The following is a 22,226-nucleotide window of genomic DNA, read 5'->3' as shown; positions in this document are numbered from 1 at the left end:
TTCCCTGAGGAGAGGTTACCAGGACTTTTACTGTGCCTAAATAATCAGGGTCAATTACTCCAGGTACAATTTGTAAACCTTTCAGGGCAGAGGAGGAGCGTCCCAACAACAGCCCAACTGTATCTTTAGGGAGAGGTCCTCTAAAATCTGTGTCTATAGGCTGTAGTCCCAGTTGGGGGGTCAGTATGAGTCTGGTGGTGGAGTGGTGGTCCAGTCCTACGGAGCCTTTAGTGGCTCTCCTCGGTCCTTTGGGTGGTGAAGAGAAGGCCAAGGCCTCTGTCTTGTCCCTGCCTGTCGTTCTGTAGAGCCCCATATTTTTGAGGTCCCTGGGGACGTGGGCCCCGTTGTCCGTTTTTTGGCCGTGCACCACCATATCCTGTCGCTAGAGGGCGACCATCCAAGTCTTTTATAGATCAACATTCATTTGCCCAGTGGTTCCCTTTCTTACAGCAGGGGCACAATCTAGGTTGTGGAGGTCTGCTATTACTCTGTTCTCCACTTCTGTCAGGGCACTGACTTCTATAGTGCCCTTTACGGCCACATCTGAAGCAAGTCTCTGTAGTAAACTTCCTTTTTAATTGTATCATTGCTGCAGCTAGGCCAACATTAGTCAATGGCCCTCCTATCTCCCTGCAGACCTTCATCCAAACTTCTAAACCTTTATGTTTACATGGCATTATAGCAGTCCTACATTCTTTTGTACATTGTTCATACACTGCTGCTTAATAAGAGGCATAGCTGTATCAGGGTCTCTGAAGATCTTGGTAGTGGACTCCACCATGAGGGCTACAAAGTCTGAAAATGGCTCTGTGGGTCCTTGCAGAACCTTGGTGAGGTTCCCGAAGACTTCACCTCTATTAGGCAATGCTTTCCAGGCTTTAATGGCTATTTCATTAATCTGGGTATAGACCTGATCTGGATAACCAGTCTGGTCCAGAGCAAATCTGCCTATTCCCAATAGCATGTCAGCATCCCAATGTCTCTGAGGGTCTGCTCCTGAAGCCAAGTTGATGGCAGCTTGAGTGTTAGCATTTTCATAAAAGAAAGATTTCCAATCCAAATATTGACCCGGAGAGAGATAAGCTCTGGCTAAACTCCCCCAGTCTCCAGGGGTGAGACAGTATCTGCCAAGAGCCTCAATTTGAGCGATAACAAAAGCTGCGTTGACCCCATAGGTTTTGACTGACTCTGCTAATTGCTTTATTGTCTTAAAGTCAACAGGTTCATGATGTCAGTGCCCGTTTACATCCAGAAAAACTGGAAAACTCAATCCTAACTCTTTCCATACTTCTGGGCAAAAAGAAATACCTCCTGCAGGCTTCACCATCCTTTTACATTGAAAGTTATATGGAGGTGCAGGGGTGCCATTGGTACAATTGCTTTCTTATCTAATTCTTTGGCTTGTTTCTGCATAGCATAGGCCTGTGGCCAGTCACGATGATAAATCTCTTCCTCAAGGTCAACTAAGTCATTATCACTAAGCCCTGAGTCACTAGACATTCCCAAGGTCAATGCCTTTAATGAGGGATATATTTTCTTTGTCTCTAGGTCCTGATTATTACTTCTGTCTCTGTCTATCCTCTCCTTGGTCTTTTCTGTCTTTTCTTTTACTTCTTTTCCTCCCTTTCTTTTCTTTCCTTCCTTCAAAACTTTCTCTCCTTCTGACATACTCTCTTGTTGCTCTGTAAGGATTTTCTGACCTGTCCTAACAGCTTCTTCACATCATTTATCTTCTAAACAGGCACGAACCATACGCCAAAGCGGCTTTGTCCCTGGTTTAAGCTTGCCCTCTGTTGTTTCCCTATCTAGATCTTTTCCTTACTTGTCCCATGCTCTTAAAGTGAGCGACCCTGACACTATAAACCGCGGAGCACAACAATTACATTCATCAGAAAATCTCAACAGGACTTTCTTTTCGATTTTAAGCTTATGCTGACCAAGAAGCTCCTGAAGAGCTGACAGGAGCGGGGTGGAGTGTGAGTTTCCCTTATTTATGATCAATTTACGAGCAGGGTGAGCTGGCGTGTTTATTTGCACACGATCTAGTAGCTCACCATTAGTGGGCTCTTCCCAGCAAATGCATTTGTGCCCTGGATGGTGGCAATTCAAACAGTACCAACACCACAACACTAAAAGAGTAAAAGGCAAAAGTGCTAGTCCAACCCACAGAGGATCAAATGAGAAAGACAACATTGCAGTGTTCCACAAACCCTTTTGCCTCTAAAACAAGGCTTTCATCATCTCTGCTTACTCCAGAGAACCTTATTGTCCCATTAGGGAAATTTTTATAATCCCTATTCCCCGGGAGCTTTATGGTCCCTTATTCAGAAACTAATTGCCCCTTCTGGGAACTTACCGAAGTCGCAGTCCTGAGGCTGAAAAGTTCTGAACCCACACGAGAAAAGAGAATTTTCTCAGGTCTCCGTACATGGCCACCAGTTGAAGTGCCCACCTTGACTATCAAGGAAGACACGACACCGTTGGTTTCTTCTCAACAGCCTTTATTGCAGGAACACCTCATTCTTGATACGGGGACCCCGGGGAACAAGGGATTGGTGGAGTATGAGATACCTTATTAGCACGAATATCACCCTGGCCTTGTAAATGCCAGAGGAAGGCCAGGGACACGGCTATAATGGTTGTATACCACAAATGACCACTAGATGTCAGTGCCATCTTTAGCTGCTCCCAACAGAGGACAACCTGATGCTCCCTTAGAGATAAGGGGATGAGGGGGTGTTAACACAACTCTAAACATCCAACAGGAAGTGGGGCTCAAGGAGGTTTACAAAGATCATCACAGCTTTTCTAAACGTTTGCTCACCACCAGGCTGCCTGCCCTGAAGAGAAGCAGGAAATTCTGCCCAAGTGTAAGGTTTCTGGGGCTCTCCACAATTGAAAAGCAAGCTTCATGTTCTGGGATGGGAGCATCTGAAGACTATCTCAAGGTAGGGTGAGGGAGGGAGGCAGTGGGAGGGAAGAGGAGGGAGGGAGAGAAGAAGGGATGGAAGAAGGAAGGGGGGAGTGAGGAGGGATGAAGGGAAGGAGGGAAGGGAGGAAGATAGGAGGGAGAGAAGGATTGAGGGAAGGAGAGAAGGCATGAGGGAGGGAGGGAAGGGAAGGAAAGAGGTAAGGAGAAGACAGGGAAGGAGGAAGAGAGGAAGGGAGGGAGAGTAGGAAAGAAGGGAGGGAGGAAGGAGGGAGGGAGAAAAAGAGAGAAGGGAGGACTGAGGAAGACAAGGAGGACTTTGGGATTGACTGAGGATATACTCAGTGGTAGAGAACTTGCCTCGCACACTGGCTCTTACAAAAGGCCAAACAAGTGGATAAAAGGACTCCACAACTTTCCAGTACTCAAGGAGGAAGCAGAAAGAAGCAAACACACCCTGAACACCCATCTCATCTGCCTCTGCCACTAGGGAGCTGTGTGACAGGGAAAGGCCTCTCCTAGCTCCAAGGTCAGCTGTCAAAGATACAGATGGATTGGGGAGGAATCCTTGGGCTAGCCTAGGCTTTGGCCTTGCTCTAGAGGATGTGGAGTGCTTTCCAGGAAGGTTTGAAAGGATCCCAGCCAGAAAATGCAGACAGGGCTCTGAGGGGCAGGACAGGCAATAAAATCAGTAACTTATCAGACGCCTATAGCCTAACCCTAAAGATGTACTTCCTTAAAGGCATAGTGTGTGGAAGGGACAGGGAGACCACCTCAGTCCAAGGCCTCCATTAGCGATCCTGCCCCCAGGAGACCAGTGAAAGGGAGCACACAGACCACCCCCGTTTGCCCTGCATCCACTGTGTGGGATCCTACATCAACTTTCTCCACCACTTGCTTGCCAAATGAGGAGACCTTAGTAGAACAGGTAATAATCATGCTCTCCATGTTCTCATTCTGGCTGGAGACTCCATAGAAGGTGCTGCCGTCCTCATCCATGTTGGTGTTCAGGTCTGCCTGCCAGGGACAGAGGAAGGTGTGTTGTCTGCTGGTGTGTCCTAGGGTTCCAAGGACCAGAGAACAGGACTTTCAAAGAGTGGGGACAGGGGCAGACAAGTAGAGCCAATTGACTTAACTTCATTTTCACCAATATGGATAATGTGGGATTTTTACAGGGGTTACACATGTTTAGCATAGTACTCTTGGTAAATTGTAGGTTCGGAAGGGCCAGTGTCTACGCAAAAAAAAAAAAAAAAAAAAACAACAAAAAACAAAACAAAAAAAAAAAACAAAAAAAAAAAACAAAAAAAACTGCCTACCTATTGGTTTTGTGCTGGTTGGTAGGAAACAGAAGGAATAATTGGAGTGTACTGTCTGTAGGTACCACTTGTGACCCTGTGGACAAACGTCCAGTGGCTGGATGCACATTGAAATCACCTGTCTCCAGGTGAACACCCTTTACCAGTGATATCTAGACAAAGCTGTGTGGCAATTTCCTCTAAGGGAAGAAAGGGTTAGCATTCTATTATTAGAAATGTTACTTGGTTTTGTTACTTTTGCTACATATTTTGTTTGTATCTAAAGTCTTAGGCAATCTAAGAACAAATGAAATGTAAAGATGCAGTAAAAAGGAATTGCTTGGTGTTCCTGGCTCAGTGTGTGAACAAAAGTCTTAAACAAAGACAGCTGTAAACAAAATCCCAAGGATTAGGCTTCTTTTCTTCTTCTTTTTTTTTTTTTGACTTTTGTGATTTTTCTCTTTTGATACTTGCTTAACATGCATGTGCTGTAAAAAAATAATTAACAAGGAAATAGCTTGGGATGGCGCCTAGCTTTGCTTTAGTGTCTTATGAAGTTTCCATGAACAATCCAAGCACAATGTTAAGAACACTTGTATTAATGTTTGTTTAAGTGGAAAAAAATTATGAACTTTTCAACTACCAACAAAAAATGGTGGCAGGACATGGGTAGGTCTCAGTGAGAGAACCTTTGGCCTGGAAGGACCTGAAGGAGAGAAGAAAAGAAGAATTGGTTCACATTTGGTTCACAGCAGACACAGTAGGGCCTCGCTTACCCCAGAATCCTGGCTCGGTGCCAGCCTTTCTGGTTTGCTTCCAAAACAATGAGAATTAAGTTCCTAGCTGCCCGCATGGGAGCAGGTGAAGTAATTCTTGGTTGGATAGTGTATTAATTACTTTAAGTTTGCTGTAACTACATACTGCAGAAAGCCTAAGAGAGGAGAGGTTTAATCGCCATCCCAGTCTCTCATAGCAGGGTAGGCATGGCAGAATGATTCCATCTACTACTAAGAAGACAAGATGGTGGCTGTGCATATGGCATGGTCCAGGAAGCCAAGGCCACAAGTCCAAACCAGGACTTGCCCCTAGAGTCTCATTCTCAGCGGCAAGCCCACACCTCTTAAAAGTTCCATCACCTTCAAAACAGTCATAGGATGAGGACTGGTGACTCCAAATGGAAATCTGTGGGAGCCACTCACTGCAGACCCAGAAAAGGTCAAGCCAATGAGTCAGAAATGCCCAGAGTATGTATAGCCTCTTCTGTAGTAATCTGAGCTATGAGCCCTGCAGAATCAGAAAGGAGAACACATAGAGCTATAAACCTTACACCATCAGAAAGGAAAACCACACAGTTCCCACCCATCATAAAGCCGAGTAGACATTCCCATGTCAAAGAGAAAGCAAGGGAGAACAGCAAGAAGGGACCCGGTGCTGGAAAGAGGAAGACTCAGTGGCTAAGAGAACTTGCTGCTCTGACAGAGAACCTGAGCTCAGCTCCCAGTACCCCTGCTATGCAACTCATGCCCTCTTCTGTTCTTTTCTCACCTCCATGGGCACCCATACACACGAGCTCACATGTCCACAAAAACTTTAAAGAAAAGGGTTGCAACTCTGGAAAGTAAACAGGAGACTCTACAGTGTCAGCGCCAGTGCCCAAGCTTTTGTCATTTGCCAAGGCTAGTCGCTCTTGGCTGTGGCTGGGGAGGGCGGAGCTGTACGTGCTGCTTCAGGACTCCTCCCGGGAGGAGATGACAAAAAGGATGGATACCTCCCTAGCTAACCACATTTCCACCCACCCTGCTGAGTTCTGGATACTCTCGGGGGTTCAGGAGGTCAGAGTTGAGGTCCTCCAGTTGGAGGTGGAAGGTGCAGACCCTAGTTAGTGTGAGAGGCAGATGGAGAGGTGGCTCCGTGGGTCAGAGCAACTGTTCTTGCAAAGGACCTGGGTTCTCCTCTCAGCACCCACGTGGAGTCTCTCCTAGGCTGGGAGGGCATATTAGGCTTGATGGAAAAGCAGAGAGATATGGGAGCCCTGATGTTTGTTGTGAGGCCGGGATGGCTCTCATGGGAAATGTTGAAAAGGATCTTTATTTTTAATGTGGTATGCTAGAAGATAGAAAGGTCATATTTCAAAATGGCAATGGGCCGTGAATGCTGCCCTCAAGACAGCTGAAGAACCTATGGCACAAAATCTTACTGGGGTTTGGTTCCATACCTTTTTAGGCAGTTTACATAGCAAATAAGAAAGTAAGAGGAGAAAGTGGGGCTGGCAAAATACTTGGATAATTGGGTAAAGACACCTGAATCCAAGGCTCTTCTGAGTTTGATCCTGGAATTTACATAGTGTAAGTAAAGGACTGTCTCCAATAAGCTGTCCTCTGCCTCCACCTTAGAGCCATGGCATATATGTACACACACACACACACACACACACACACACACACACACACACACACACACACACGTAGGGGCACATAAAATAAACTTGACTAGGCTTTTAAGTTTAAAAAAAACCTTGAAAACCTGTCCTCAATTTTCTGAAGGCAATCACAGTTTCTTAGTCTACTAGCAAGTTTGTGCAATAAGACATTAGGCTATTTTAATTATGATAATATAAGAAATCATAATCTGGCCTGGAGAGATGGCTCATGAGTGCAGACAAAGAGGCTCAGTGGCTACAAGTCCATCATCGGGGCATTGATATGAACTTTGGGCTTATATAGGGGATGGGTTTCAAAAGAATAACAAAGCAGGCTTGGTCTCTGTGCAGCCTGGTTGGTCCTTATCTCTGTGGTCTGTTGACCATTATCTAAGTTCTGCTTCATATGACAGGCAGAAGTTCCCACTGTCTTTGAGGCACTGCAGTTCCTGCAATTAAGACTCATTACAGATTTAACACTGTGTCTGGAGACATTCAAGCATCCCAGAACAGGGCATCATGAAAGCTGTGATAAGATACCTCTGTGTCTTGAACTTTGGGAAACAGGGTATCTAGCCTTGGTTTTTAAACAGATATTTCTTTAATACTTAGCAGAGCTCACGCTGAGTTGAAGCGTGTGATGATGAAGTGTGCAGAGTAAGGTAGGCAAACACAGATGAAGGTAGAGACACCAGGCTTTTGTTGCTTTGGGAGCCCAAATACGAGTGAATACTTTATAGGAAAGCACTTTCTAGGCACCTGTGACAGCAATAGCAGCTACTTAAATATTCATTATATTCATCAGGATTCATTAAGTAAGCCACTTAGCTAATTATTATTACTTTTCTTTGATAAGACAAGGCCTCTGTGTAGTCCTGGCTATCCTAGATTTCCTTATGTAGACCAGGCTTGCCTTGAACTCACAGGGATTCACCTGCCTGTGCTTCTTAAGTGCTGAGATTAAAGACATGAGCCACCATGCTTTGTAGACTTAGGATTTTTCAAAACCTACTTTAATTTTGGTTCTTAAATGGTTCACCTTCCCCTGTAGCCCACCACCCACCAGAGTTAGGGGAAAAGAAAGTTAATGGAATACAGGGTTTATGGACTTATTTAGAAATAGTCCTTGGGGGGAGTGAAATCTTCACAGTCAGCAGCAGTGCAGTCCACTTGGCAAACACCAAACACAAATCAGTCACAGTGGCTCCTTCTAGAAGAAACCTCCAGGCTCCACCAGCCAATCAATCAGCAGGAGTCATCGGAATCAGCTGGAATGCCACCAGAAGTTCATACATGCTTTTCTCTCTCAGAAGTCAGGACAAGTGAAGAAATCAATGAACCAAGGCAAGAGCCTCATCAGTGAATACCAGGGTCAGAGAAGCCCAAGGAAGACCAGCAAAGAGTTGCAAGGTGAACCAGTGCAAAAGCATCGTCCACTATCTGTTGGTTTCTACTCATCCTCTTTCCAAATATTACACATTCCCTCAAGCATTTGCTCCAGAAAAACATCACATGCCATTTCACCAGACAGCTTCCAGAAAACAGTCTGTTCTCAGCAAGACATGCTCTCATAAAACAGTTTCCAGAATGAGCTGGAGAGGTGGCTCAGCAGTTAAGAGGCCTGCATGCTCTTTCAGAGGTCCTGAGTTCAATTCCCAGAAAACCAATGGTAGCTCACAAGCATCTACAATGAAACAGGATGCTAACTTCTGGTGTTTATGAAGAGACAACACTGCACTTATATTAAAAAAATAAAGTTTCCAGAAAACCCCAAGGAGTCTCTAATAAAACCAGAAATTTCCACTTTCATGCCTGGCCTTCAAATACATTTTTAAAGAAAAATAAACTGGGAGTGCTGGCAGAGGTTGGTAAACCTAACACTGAAAAGGCTGGGTTTGGAAGATTCCAAGCTCAAGGTTAGCTTGAACTATAGAAAGATGCCTTGCTGGAAACTTTCAATTTTATGGTGTGTGAATTACACCTCAATATATTATTTTTAGAATTTCTGTGTGGCCACTAATACAGATGTTCTCTGTAGGGATTTTGACTGCTGTTGTTGCGATTTCGCTGTTTAATGGAGGTTTTTTCAGGAAAGTTTCTAACTCTTAATGGAGCATTGGAAGTCGAATATGGTGACAAGAAACAAATAACTATACATCGATGGGTTGTAAAAGCCCTTAAAGTTGCCAATATTGGTGTTAAACTCAAGTCTAAGTCAATAGAGTGAGCTTTTGAATTAAGTCAGGAAGACCCAGTAGGGGGCGCTCTGTGCCCTAGCTATGGAAGGTTAGTGAGCCTCAGTCAGGTTTGTTGGACCAGTTTTTTTAGCTTTGAAAAGTAGCAATTACAAGCAGCTAATCAATGGTGTTCTGCTTTGAAAGATGTGCCTTATATTCCACTGGAATTGACGTTTTATTTTATCTTTTCATTTTCATGATATAAAGGATTTTTGTTGTTGTTACTGGTGGGTTGTTTTGTAGGTTGGCAGAGTGCTTGTTTCCCATATGTAAGGTCCTGGATTCAGTCCTAGCCCTGAAGAAAATCAGATGTACTTGAAAGCTTGTTTTTGAACCTCTATATTGTTTATCTCTGTGTGCTTAAATACATGCTATGTAAAATAATTGGCATGAAAGAATTATTTCAAAGAAACAGTAAGTCTGTTCTACTTATTTTAACTTGCAAAGAAACCTGATTAATGGCCTATTTCCCTTTCACCTCACTCCATCTTCTTCTTAAACAAATGTGTCCTCCTTTCCTTTCTGTTGCTGTGATAATTCACTGTGACCAAAATCAGCCTAGGGAAGAAGGGTGTGTTTGGCTTCACTGTCTCAGTCATATCCATCATTGAATGAAGTCAGGGCAGGAAGGAACCTGGAGGGAAGAAGCATGGACGATTGATGTTCTGGCTCATGCTCAACCAGCTTCCTTGTACAGCCCAGGATCACCGGCCCAGGGAATGGTGCCACCCACAGTGGGCAGAGCTCTCCTATCTGAATTAAGATAATGAAAACAAACTCACATATACATGTCCACAAACCAACTTTATAAAGCTAATTGCTCAATTGAGAGACTTTTTTTTTTTGGAGGTCTAGGTAGGCCATGTCAATTTCACAGTTAATAATAACTAGAACAATGCTTGTTCTTTCATTGTTTCAAAGATCAGTGTTTGAGGCCTGACTGGTCCATTAAGAACATTGCATCGTTGGGCATGGTGAAACTCACCTTTAATCCCAACACACAGGAGACAGACATTAGGGGATCTCTGTGAGTTTGAGGCCAGCCTGGTCTATATAGCAAGTTCCAGTACATCCTGGATTACACAGAGAGACCCTGTCTTTAAAAAATAAATTAATAAAGAAAGAAAGAAAGAAAGAAAGAAAGGAGGAAGGAAGGAAGGAAGGAAAGGAGGAAGGGAAGAAGGAAGGAAGGAAGTGGTTATTTGAAAGAAAATGGCCCCCATAGGCCCATAAGGAGTATTGCTATTAGGGGATATGACTTTGTGGGAGGAAATATGTCACTGGGGCAGGCTCTGGGGTTTAGAATGCTCAAGCCAGGCCCAGTGTGGCACTCCTTTCTTCCAGTCTGCTGATCCAGATGTAGAACCCTTGGCTTCTTCTCCAGCAACATGTCTGTCTGTGAACTACCATGCTTCCTGCCATGATCATAATGAAGTAAACCTCCGAATGTAAACCAGCCACAATTAAATGTTTTCCTTTATAAGAGTTGCCATGGGGACTGGAGAGATGGCTCAGAGTTTAAGAGCACTGTCTGCTCTTCCAGAGGTCCTGAGTTCAATTCCCAGCAACCACTTGGTGGCTTACAACCATCTATAATCAGATCTGGTGCCCTCTTCTGGCCTGCAGGCATACATGCAGGCAGAAAGCTGTATGACATATACATAATAAATAAATAAATGTTAAAAAAAAGAATTAAAAAAAAAGAGTTGCCATGGTCATGGTGCCACTTCACAATTAAGGAAACCCAAAAGCAGAAAAATGGAATGAAGGAAGGTGTAGGGAGCGACACATATAGATAAAAAGATGGCACTGACATCCGGTGGTCGTTTGTGGTTAACAACCTTACAGTGCATGTGTTGGCATACCTCCGGCATCTACAAGACTGGGGTGATATTCATGCTAATGAGGTATTTCATGCTCCACCAATCCCTAGAGGAGAAACATATAGCCATAGCCTGTTTTGTATATAAGGCTAGTGCCTTTGTTGCTCGGGGTCCCCGTATCTACAATGAGGTGTTCCTGCAATAAAGGCTGTTGAGAAGAATCCAACGGTGTTGCATCTTCCTTGCTGGCCATGGTGGGCGTGGCAACTGGTGGCCCATACGGCGACCTGAGGACATCCTCGTGGATTCAGAACTCTGCAGATCAGGACAGCGACCTCGGTAAGCTCCCAGATAAGGGACAATAAAGCTCCCGGTTAAGGGACAATAAAGCTCCTGGGTAAGGGACAATAAAGCTCCTGGGTAAGGGACAATCAAGTTCTCTGGAGATGAGCAGAGATGATGAAAGCCTCATTGTAGAGGCCAAGTGATAAGGGGGACACAAGGTAGAGCAATGCTTTTCTCCCCGGTTGACCCTTTGTGGATAAGACTTATAATTTTGTTTCTTTTCTTCTTTGTGTGGTGGATTTGCTTTCTTTTGAATTGCTACCGTCCTGGACGTGAGTGCATTTGCTGGGAATAGCCAACAAGTGCCAGGCTACAAAGTCATGTGTAAACAAACACGCCAGCCCACCCTGCTCGTAAAACCACTCGTAAATAAAAAAGTTCCCCAGTTAATGTGGGACAATTCAAGTCCACGGTAGTAAGCAGTGATAAGGCCTCCAGGCATGGAGCAAGTGTAGTGAGTAGGAAATTTAATTTTATGGACCCCGCTCTAGTGGCGGTGTGTTGGTTGATAGCCAACGTTATTTTTTTTTGAAGCATAGTGTTTTATCTGTGCTTGTGCTCGCAGCCCACACAGTAGGAGGGAGCGAAACTAGCTGTGGAGCCGCTGCAGCGAGCATGGGGACTTATCAGTCTCACCCAATTTTTCTGGCTCTTCAAGAGCTGTTTGAAAGAAAAAGGCTTAGGATGAAAAGAAGCACTATAGAGAGATTTCTTAGTGAATGCGATGCCATTGCACCTTGGTTCGCTGTCTCTGGGAATCTCATGGTGGACAGCTGGGATAAGCTGGAGAAGGATTTAGATTTTGCTTGGGAGCAAGGAACCTTGAAGGTGGGGGTTCGGCCAGTATGGCGCTTAGTGCATAGCTGCCTAGAAGATCAGAAATGCTGTCAGCAGGCTATAGAAAAGGGACAGGCTGTGTTAGAAATGCTACAGGAGGAACGATCTGAAAAGACTGAGAGTGAGGCGGGGGAGGACTCTAAGGAAAACAAGAACAAGAAAGGAGTTTATCCATCCCTCAAAGAACAAGGTCAGAAAAAAAATTCCAGTTGCTGCCTTTAGTGGCCTGACCTTCAACATTTGCTCACAGAAGGAGAGCATTCATTAAGAGAAGTTCTTTAAGGGAGCCTACCTTATCTGTTGGCCTTATTCCAAGAGAGGAGTTGTACTCCAACATTAAGTTACTTTTCCCGTTGGTCATCATTGACATGTAGAGTGCCTTTGATCCTATCCCCTCAGCAGCCAGTTCCTGCTCCTATGGTCAAAATGCCCCAGGTTTGGGGACAGGGGAGCCCCTGAAGTAGTTTCAGAAAAAGTCTGCAATAGACTGTGAGTAACTTTGTTTTGCCAGACAGAACAGGCTTTACTCCAGGATGATGAGAGGAGAAAGTCTTGGCACCGGCTCTTCAGCTGACTCCAACTGGAGGCTGTGGCCAAGGACAAGATTAATGTTTTCTTTTCCATGGGCCTTTAGCCCACTGAGACAGTTTGATAAAGGGCTGCTACTGAGGTCCTGAAAGTCCCAGGTGAACTGGTTACAATTCTTTTGTCAGCCACTTGGCATCTAACACCCAGGTCTACCGCCAGGCTCCAAGGATGGGTCTCTGAAGGGCTGGAAAATGCCCCACCAATCTGGCTAAGGTTATTTTGCTTTCAGTTAAAGATTGTAGCACCCTAGAAATGGCCTATGCTAAAGTGGTTAAGGTGCTTGAAAACAATCAATTGTTCATAGCACCAGAAAAGGTTCAAATGGGCAAAAAAGGGGAGTATTTAGGAACAAAGATTACTCCTCATAGTATTTCCCCTCAGAAAATTGAATTACAAAAAGATCATTTAAAAACATTAAATGACTTTCAGAAATTACCCCGAAGCATAAATTGGATTCGACCCTATATTAAAATGCCCAATGTAGAGTTACAACCACTCTATGAAATCCTGAAAGGGGATTCTCAGCTTACTTCACCCTGTGCTTTAACCAAGGAAGCACGATTATCCTTAAGGAAAGTAGAAGGAAGACTGGAAAAGGCAATGCTAAGAAGGTACAAGGAAAAGGAGGATCTGCTTTGTGTATACTGAGAACCTTTCGTCCGCCTACAGGAGTGCTATGGCAACAAGGACCACTTCTTTGGATTTATCCCCATATTTCTCCTAATAAGACCCTTGAATATTATGTCCTAACTGATGAATGTGTGGCCCAGATCCCGTGATTTCGAGATCTAGGGGAGCTGTTTGTGTTTTTCCACAGAATCAAGACAATCCAATTTGGGTGCCTGAGCGTTTGACTCACAAACTGCCTCCTGCTACTCCTGACAATGGAACTACGCACTCTATTATTGCTGGGAATGGTAATACAGGTTGATTCACTCACGCTGTGGGCTATTGCCAGATCCTGGCCAGTACTTATGCCAGTTCATAACAATTCTACTGTTTTGCCAACCTTTTTCTCCATATCCTGTTTGCATGATGTTCCTTGTATAGTGCCAAATGGAGAATGACCCCAACGGTATACTGCCACTAATCTTTCTTTGTTACATACATTATGTTTCACTCTTAAAAATTCCTCCCAGCAGATGGGGGCTGGAGAGATGGCTCAGTGGTTAAGAGCACCGACTGCTCTTCCTGAGGTCCTGAGTTCAAATCCCAGCAACCACATGGTGGCTCACAACCATCCGTAATGAGATCTGATGCCCTCTTCTGGTGTGTCTGAAGGCAGCTACAGTGTACTCATATACAGTAAAATAAAATCTTTAAAAAAAAATTCCTCCCAGCCTTGTATATGGCTTCGAAGGACAACATTGACTAATTGGTTAGATCCTATGAGCAGTAGTGCTATGGGCGCTGGTGCCATCCTGGCTGCTTTGAGTCAAGTTACCCAAGGAGCCTCTTCAGGCAGTGGAGACACATCAGTCAATAATTCTGCTGAGTTGAACATTACAACTTTGATTATGATGCATAATTGTAGTTTTCCTTCATGCCCGGGGCAAGGCAGTCACACACTGGATAACTCTACCTGTCATAGAGTCCTACCTACTTGCCCCCCCATATCAAGAGTTTCCACCTGATTTTACCCCATGTCAGAGTCCATTCCATAGAGCAAAACAATTCCTACCGGGATTTGAATTTTCCCTTCCTCTTGGCCATGTACAGTATGATCGGAGGGAAAATAAGACTGGCAAGCATAATTTTTGGCCTTGGTATCAATGGGTATTATCAAATGAGCAGGGAGCATACACATCTCTAATTCCTTTTGCCCGATTATTAGGTGAAGAATTTACATTGTATAATATTTCAGCCACTAGAACAAATAACAAACCAGTTTAGTAAATGTAAAGATTAATGTCCTTTTAGCAAATGATACTGCCGTTGGTGCTTCAGTATGTGTTAGACCACCTTTCTTTTTTCTGATAAGCACTAATGTAAGCGATGATGCTTTAAATTATAATAACTCTGATGTAGTCTGCTATTTAGCTGAATGCTGGAATGGCACCAATGATACCTCAGTGATGGTCAAAATTCCCTCCTTTGTGCCAATCCCAGTAGAGGCCAACCCAGATAGCTTTCCTATTCTTAATTTGCTAAGAACCAGAAGGGATTTTGGAATTACGGCAGTCATAATTTCAGCTATTGTGCTGTCTGCTGCTGCAGCTACCACAGCTGCAATTGCTATGACTAATCAAGTACAGACGGCTGAGACTATCAATCAGATTGTGGAAAGAACCGCAATGGCACTAGAGATACAAGAAGAATTTAATACCCACTTGGCATCTGGCTTTCTGTTAGCTAATCAATGGATAGATTTAATCCAAGAACAAATTAAAGCACTATATCATATGACACAGCTGTCCTGCATTTCCTCCCTTAGAGGTTTATGCATTACTCCTTTGCAAGCTAATTTTTCTCAGTATTCTCAACAGAGCAAAGAAATCTCGAATTATCTGAAAGGAAACTGGTCCATGAAAGCAGAGCAACTATCGAGACAATTGCTGATGCAGATTGCTGTCCTTAACAACACTAGATTGGAACCTATCACGTTTGGAGATTTCACCTCATGGATTACCCATGCTTTCTCCTTTTTTAAAGAATGGACTGGCATGTTTACCTGGGGGGGGCATTGTCCTCTTGGGATTCGGAGTATGTCTCTGGCTCTTCTGCTGTTTAAAAAGAGAGCATGCCTGACACAAAGCGATTGTTTACCAGGCTATGGTCGCCATTGAAAATGGTGCTTCTCTCAACATATGGCTGGCCTCTTTGAAAAATTAAGAGTTCGCCCTAGATCATTTTTGTCACTATCAAGTGAAATCATTGTATCCAGAGATGGGCAACTTTCCTTGGGCTTGGACCAACCTAAGACAAGGGGCCCAGTGGCGATAGGGTAACCCTATGACTGGTAAGGCTGAATCGCCAAGAGGAATGACCTAAGACAGGAGCAATGACAATATTGACGTGACACCCTGATCTAGACTAGTCATAGACAGAGGTGGTTACACCCCGTTTAAACATACGGGCTGGTCAAATGCTCCTCTGCCCAGTTTCTCCCCCAATAAAAACACAGGTATAGCCCAGAACAGTGTGTTACACCATAAGTTCATTTCTCGCCATTGGGGTGCAGTCCTAACTTCAAGAGTGGCTTGCCATGGCCGAGCTGGGCACTCTGTGTGACATGTCTGATCTCTCTCAGACCACTACTTCCACCTAGTGGCTTTTTTATAAAACAAAAAAGGGGGGCTTGTAGGGAGCTGCACATATAGATAAAAAGATGGTGATGACATCCGGTGGTCATTTGTGGTAAACAACCTTACAGCGCATGTGTTGGCATACCTCCAGCATCTACAAGGCCAGGGTGATATTCATGCTAATGAGGTATTTCATGCTCCACCAATCCCTAGAGGACAAATATACAGCCATAGCCTGTTTTTGTATATAAGGCTAGTGCCTTTGTTGCTAGGGGTCCCCATACCAACAATGAGGTGTTCCTGCAATAAAGGCTGTTGAGAAGAATCCGACTGTGTTGCATCTTCCTTGCTGGCCGAGGTGGGCGTGGCAGGAAGGAAGGAAGGTAGGAAGGAAGGACAGAAAGAAGGAAAGAAGGAAGCTACATGACTAGAATATTTGTTCCTTCAATGGAATTTTGAATCCAAATACATTTGTATAAAAATTCTTTATATCATCTTAGTATCTAACATTCAGATTTTATTTTTAAGCCATGTTACGAAGTGCTGCATTTTTAAATATCTCAGGAATACGCTTCAATTTGAAATAAATTGTTTCTATTATCACCCAAATAAAAATTAGAATGTTTTATGCTGGGCTTTATAGCATATGCTTTTAGGCCCAGCATTCAGGAGGAGAATCAGGCACATGGATCTCTATGAATTCTGAGCTACATAGCAAGTTTGAGGCAAGCCAGGGCTGAAGAGTGAAACCCAGTCTCAAAAAAACAAAACAAACACATTTCATGATATAACACTCATCTTTCTTTATGGCAGGTGTCATTATTGTTTCAATATTTTCCTGTTCTACTGAAAAAATTTAGGTCTCAACCACAATATTAGTTTTACAGCAAGTTTTATGTTTTAAAAAGCCAGCAATATGTAGTCCTCAAATGTGAGTTCTTTGGAAGCAGAAGCAGGCAGATCACAGCAAGTTCAAAGACAATTCCAGCTAGTCTCTAGTCGGTCAGAGCTACATAGAATCAAACAAGAGTGTCTAGTGTTCTAGTGGGGTATTTTTCTATGGTCTGAGAACCTTCTAGATGAGTACCCTGTAATTAGAATATTTAGAGTTGGTAGAAGGTCACATACTCAAGATATATAGTTTAATAACCAAAATGCTAACAAAAACTAAGTGGTACTTAGGAGATTGCTTGGAGACCACCTAGAGTAAGAGCTGCTGGCTGCTCCAACCAGAGAGTAAAATAACACAAAAATAATTGGATAGAAACAGGGCCTGCTAGTGACACCATGACACAACCAACGACACCACAATACCACCCACGACACCAGGACTGAGAAAATGGTGCGCTCAGAGTGCTTGGAGGCAAACTGAGTGAGGATCCCTGGAGGCTTAGGAGTATGTGCTGAATGTGAGTGCTGGGACCTGAACCCAGTTCCACTAGAAGTAGGTAAGCATTGCTGGTTTTCTTGTGGATAGAGATGAATGTATGCATGCCTGTTGGTGCAGTAACCCAGCTGAATGTATTGCTTTTCATGCTGAAGGCTGGAATTCTGTCTCATCTCATTTTATTTAGAGATAATCCCATATGAACCAATGCAGTATTGATATAAGGGAATCTGATTACACTAATTCCATTATTAAAAATATACATTTCAGGGCTGGAGAGATGGTTCAGTGGCTAAGAACCTTGGCTGTTCTTCCAGAGGACCCCTGTTCAATTCACAGCAACCACAAGGCAGCCCATAACTGTCTGTAACTGCTGTTCCAGGGGATCCCACACCCTCACAAAGACAAAACATCATTACCTAGGAAACAAACATAGACAAGTTTTAAAAAAATCAGCCAAGAATTTGTGGTGCATGCCTTTAATCACAGCACTAAAGGGACAGAGTCTGGCAGATCACTGAGTTTGAGGCCAGCCTGGTCTACATAAGCGGCTTCCAGGACAGCCAGGATTACACATAATGCTCAAACAAACAAACAAACAAACAAATCCTCAAAAACACACATTTCAGAACAAAACAGGCTCTTCATACCCTTTGTAGATTGATATTCTCACTGTTTCATTTTAGCCCCTGTACTTTCAATGGCTTCCCATAGATGGTCTATGTGTGGGGTAGGCTGGGACTACCACAAGTTCAAAAACCAGACAGATGTCTCTTCCCAGTATTTGCTGTCTCCATCAAAGAAAGACGTCAAAAGTAAGACAAAGTAAGGAGTTTAGGTGAAGATTATTACAGGACAAAGGCTTCTATCTACTCCAGAGTGGATCAGGTTCCTAATTTGGGGAGCAGTGAGGTGTTTCAAGCCAGGACTTCCCCATGTAACTTGGCTGTCCTGGTACTTGCTCTGTAGACCAGGCTAGCCTTGAATTTATAGAGACCAGACTGCCTCTGTCTCCCAAGTACTGTGATTAAAGTTATGCACCACCCCCACCCCACCCCACCCTTGGCTGTTTCAGGTTTCTTGAATGAGTTGCATCTAGGAATTATGGGTTGCTCACCTTATGGGAAAACTTTAATATCAGAAATTTTGAGTTGAAGTGAAGGAAAGATGGGAAATCCAGGAATGGGTTTAGAATTTTCCAAAATAGGGTTCAGTTCCTTTTCCTACACTATTGGGGTCGGTGATTCTGATGTGCCATGTTGTCAGGTGCATGATGGGAAGTGCAAATCGAAAGGGCAAAGGATATGCACGTAGACGTTTAATAAAGCAGAAGATTGACAGTCACCTTAGTTGGTCTTGCTGGTCCCAGCAGGTCTGAGTGGTCTAAGTGTAATATGGTAACTACATCAGAGTCAGTTTGCAGTTTGTCCCTTGCTTTTACCAGCACTGATCTATCTGACTGTGTCAGTTTGGCATTTGAATTTCAAAGATCCTACAGTAATGTTGCTCCAAATAACAGACAGTGAGTAAACTCTCAGTGAGGTGGAGCTGAGCATGCAGACTCCGTGTAGAGCAAACCATGTCTGATGCCGGCATGTATCAGTTTCAGGATATTGCTGCTTGAGTGTTAGAGCATGCGAACCTTGAAACCACTTATGACTTTGATGTTGAGTGGGAAAGAATGTTCAAAGTAGGCAGATTTTAAATCGGGAAAGAATCAATGAAAGTCTTGGAAAATGGTTTTGATAGACTCATCTGATTTCTTAGTATGGAAATGTAGCAAACACAGCATTTAAGGCACGTTTGTGTGAGCACAGTCTGGGGCAGACCTTTCTTTATTCCCAAGGAACCCATACAGTGGGAAGAGCACATCCTCAGGGAAGCACTGCAAAAGCATTGATCTCTTTATGCAGGAAGAAGACTGTACTCACTTTCCTGTGTTTGACAGCACATTTGTGTCCTATTCAGGGAACAGAGATGGTATTTGGCAAAGTTGTTTGACCAAGCACAAGGTAAATAATAGTCATTTGGGGAGTTGTTTCTTAAAATTTGCTCCTTGCTGCAAAAGATTAGATATCTACAGTAGAACATTTTAATTACATAGAGTAAAACTACAAAAGTGTGTCATTAAGAATGAATACTGCTGAGCCGTGTCCTCTGAGCTTGCTTCATACTTTTAAATTGATTTGCGTTCGTAATGATTCTGTTTTCTCGCTGTGTGTATTTTTGCACACAGAGTCCAGAAGAGCTCATCAGATCTTCTTGGACTAGAGTTAAGAAAGTTGTGAGTTGCGTGTAGGTGCTGGGAACTGAACCTGGGTCCTCTGGAAGAGCAGCAAGCGCTCTTACCTGCTAGGCCATCAGCAGCTGCAACCTGCTTTCATTTTGTTTTGTTTTGTTCTTTTGTCCTGGGTGCTTGGATTACAGTCAGCAGCCACCATGTCCTGCTTTAAAATGACCTCTTTTACAAGAAATGTAGTTATTCCCAATTTGAGCTTTCATCTTACCTTTTGTTTCTTAAGATTTATTAACTATTATTTCATGTGCGTGTGCTTTAGTGTATGTTTGTGTGCCCTGTCCATTGAATCTGGAGCTTAGTGACTGATAGGTTGGCTGACGGTTTCTCTGCCCAATCCTGGGCCTCCAGGCCTTGCTACCATGTCTGGTTTCTCACATAATTGCTAAGGATCCTATCTCAAGTCCCCATCGATATGGAACAAGTACTTTAATCCACTGATGGCCAGCAATGTGCTGGTTTTTCATGCCCAGTAATGATCACTGCCCAGAGCAATATGGCCTGAATGAAACTTCATATGGACTATTTCAGAAGGACAAAGGATTGATTCTGTTGCAGAGGTTCCTGTCAACCTTCTGGGAGCCTGGAAATGATAACTGTAACATCATGATTATAATGTCAGGCACACTTTGCTCTTCCAAAGACTCCATTGCCTTTAGTGAAGGCCAGCTACATGGAATGGCACACCATGTGAACATGAAGAGGAGTCCTGTGAAAGATCGTCTTCTTACTGAATTTGGTCATCTGCTACATGCTCTCCATAGAGTGGAACGTCCACCAGCATTTTCAAACTACAGCTTTGTGTCCCACCACAGGTACCCATCCACGGGACTCTTAAGCTACCCGGCCAGGGTGCTGTTTGCACAGACCATTCTATTAATAGCATTCAAGTCTTTGGTTTCAAAGGAGAGACTTTCTGAGATTTATCCTGGCAATAGAGACATCCACAAGTTCCCAGATGTTTCTTGGTTATTAGAATAACCTGACAGCATCTTTGCTCAGAAAGCAGGTTATGAAAAAAGGTCCTTTAGTCCAACAATCCAGATGTCCTTTCACTGCCATTTGGCATGGGGTATAGCCAGGATCATAAATATTAGATACTTCTAATACTCTATTAAAATGTTAACGGTATTAGAAATTTAAATTATTCTTCCATATCAGAACACAATTTTGCCATTGATGATTTCTTTAATAATATCCTTCATGTCTTCCAGCTCCCAGCTCTACTGACTCCAGATCTGTGGGCTCAGAGCAGTATTGTTGTCGATGGAAAAAGTAGTCAAGAGAAACGCACACACATGCACCCCAGGTTAGCTTCAGACTTACTGTGTAGTTGAGGATTGTCTTGAAAATGCGATCTCCCTGGCCCTGCCTCCCAGGGCTGGATTCGTAAGAATACACATCCATGCCCCGTTTGTGTGTGCCTGGGATCAATCGAGGGCTCTATTCATGCTAGCAAAGCGTGCTAGAACTAGATTAAATCCCCAGTCCCTTAGCTCAGCATTATCAAGTGTATTCTTTAAAAATTATATGCTTGGGGGGCAGGGGCTTGGGGTGGGGTTGGGGAGTTGACTTAACAGTTAAGATCACGGGGTTGGGGATTTAGCTCAGTGGTAGATTGCTTGCCTAGCAAACGCAAGGCCCTGGGTTCAGGCCCCAGCTCAGAAAAATCGAAAAAAACAAACAAACAAACAAACAAACAAAAAAACCAGTTAAGATCACTTGTGTCTCGTGCACAGGAACCAGCCAGGGTTTCAGATGGTGGCTACCCATAATTCCCGATCCAAGGGATCCAGCACCCTCTTCTGACTTCTGAGGATAGTAGTCATACGAGTGTTACCCATACACACAGTCAGGCAAAAAACTTCCACACAGAAAAGAAAGCCACAGCTATTTTTTAATAGTTTCAGAACTTTTATCACCGTATACGTCAAAAAACTGCTTTCTTCTGGTTTTCTTTATATGCTTCCCATGCTTATTGACTCTTTGCATATTACTTGAAAATAATCTATTTTTGTCCATTTTCTTGGGCAGGGGAAGAAGTCCTTAGGTTTTCATTGACTTTTATGGGCTCTCTACTCTCACTATGTGACAAGAGAGATTTTTCTAGTCACGATTGCTATGAATTTTGATACTCTTTGCTCTTTATTTTCTTTGGATTTTGATTTTTAATTTTCAGGACAAGGTCTCCCTGTATATCTTTTGCTGCCCTGAAACTCTCTGATTTGCCTACCTCTGCTGGAACTAAAGGTGTGCCCCACCACTGCCTGGCTTGGTGCTTGTTTTTCGTTATACATCACTTTTTAATTTCTAAAAAAACACCAACAATACCACTCACTCTTCATTGTAATTTCTGATGTATTTTTCGGCTTTAGAAGCTCTTGTACCTTTCTCTTTGCAATTTCCTCATTAATTTTACCTTAAATCTCTCTGCAGTGTGTGCTGTTTTGTATGGACATACATTTATTCTTGTGTTTTCTTAATAACTGATTGGTTTCTAAAATTTTTATGATCAGCCTTCTTTTAAATTATAATTCTTTTTTTCTTTTTTTAAGATTTATTATGTACACTGTTCTGTCTGTATGCCAGCTGAGGGCGCCAAGATCCCATTACAGATGGTTGTGAGCCACCTTGTGGTTGCTGGAAATTGAACTCAGGACCTGTAGAAGCACAGTCAGTGTGTTCAACCTCTGAGCCATCTCTCTAGCCCTATAATTCATTATTTTATGATCATTGATTTGTGTTTTGCCTGCATGTATGTCTGTGTGAGGGTGTCAGATCCCCCGTAACTAGAGGGACAGACAGCTGTGACATGTGGGTGC

At 43.4% G+C, this 22,226-nt stretch overlaps 1 long non-coding RNA gene across 1 annotated transcript in view; it reads left to right on the top strand.

Moving 5' to 3' along the window:
- The first annotated feature begins 1,990 nt into the window (after window positions 1–1,990).
- LOC108350768 (uncharacterized) overlaps window positions 1,991–22,226 on the top strand; it is a 38,079-nt gene continuing 17,843 nt past the window's right edge. Inside the window, exons 1-3 of the long non-coding RNA XR_010065968.1 lie at window positions 1,991–2,948; window positions 10,914–20,219; window positions 20,619–20,713. This is a non-coding gene — a long non-coding RNA (uncharacterized LOC108350768). The remainder of the gene's footprint in view (window positions 2,949–10,913; window positions 20,220–20,618; window positions 20,714–22,226) is intronic.

This window comes from Rattus norvegicus, chromosome 4 (genome assembly GCF_036323735.1).
Source record: "Rattus norvegicus strain BN/NHsdMcwi chromosome 4, GRCr8, whole genome shotgun sequence".
Taxonomy (NCBI): Eukaryota; Metazoa; Chordata; class Mammalia; order Rodentia; family Muridae; genus Rattus; species Rattus norvegicus.
Note: the sequence above shows the minus strand (reverse complement) of the source record. Positions and strands in the feature narration are given on the sequence as shown.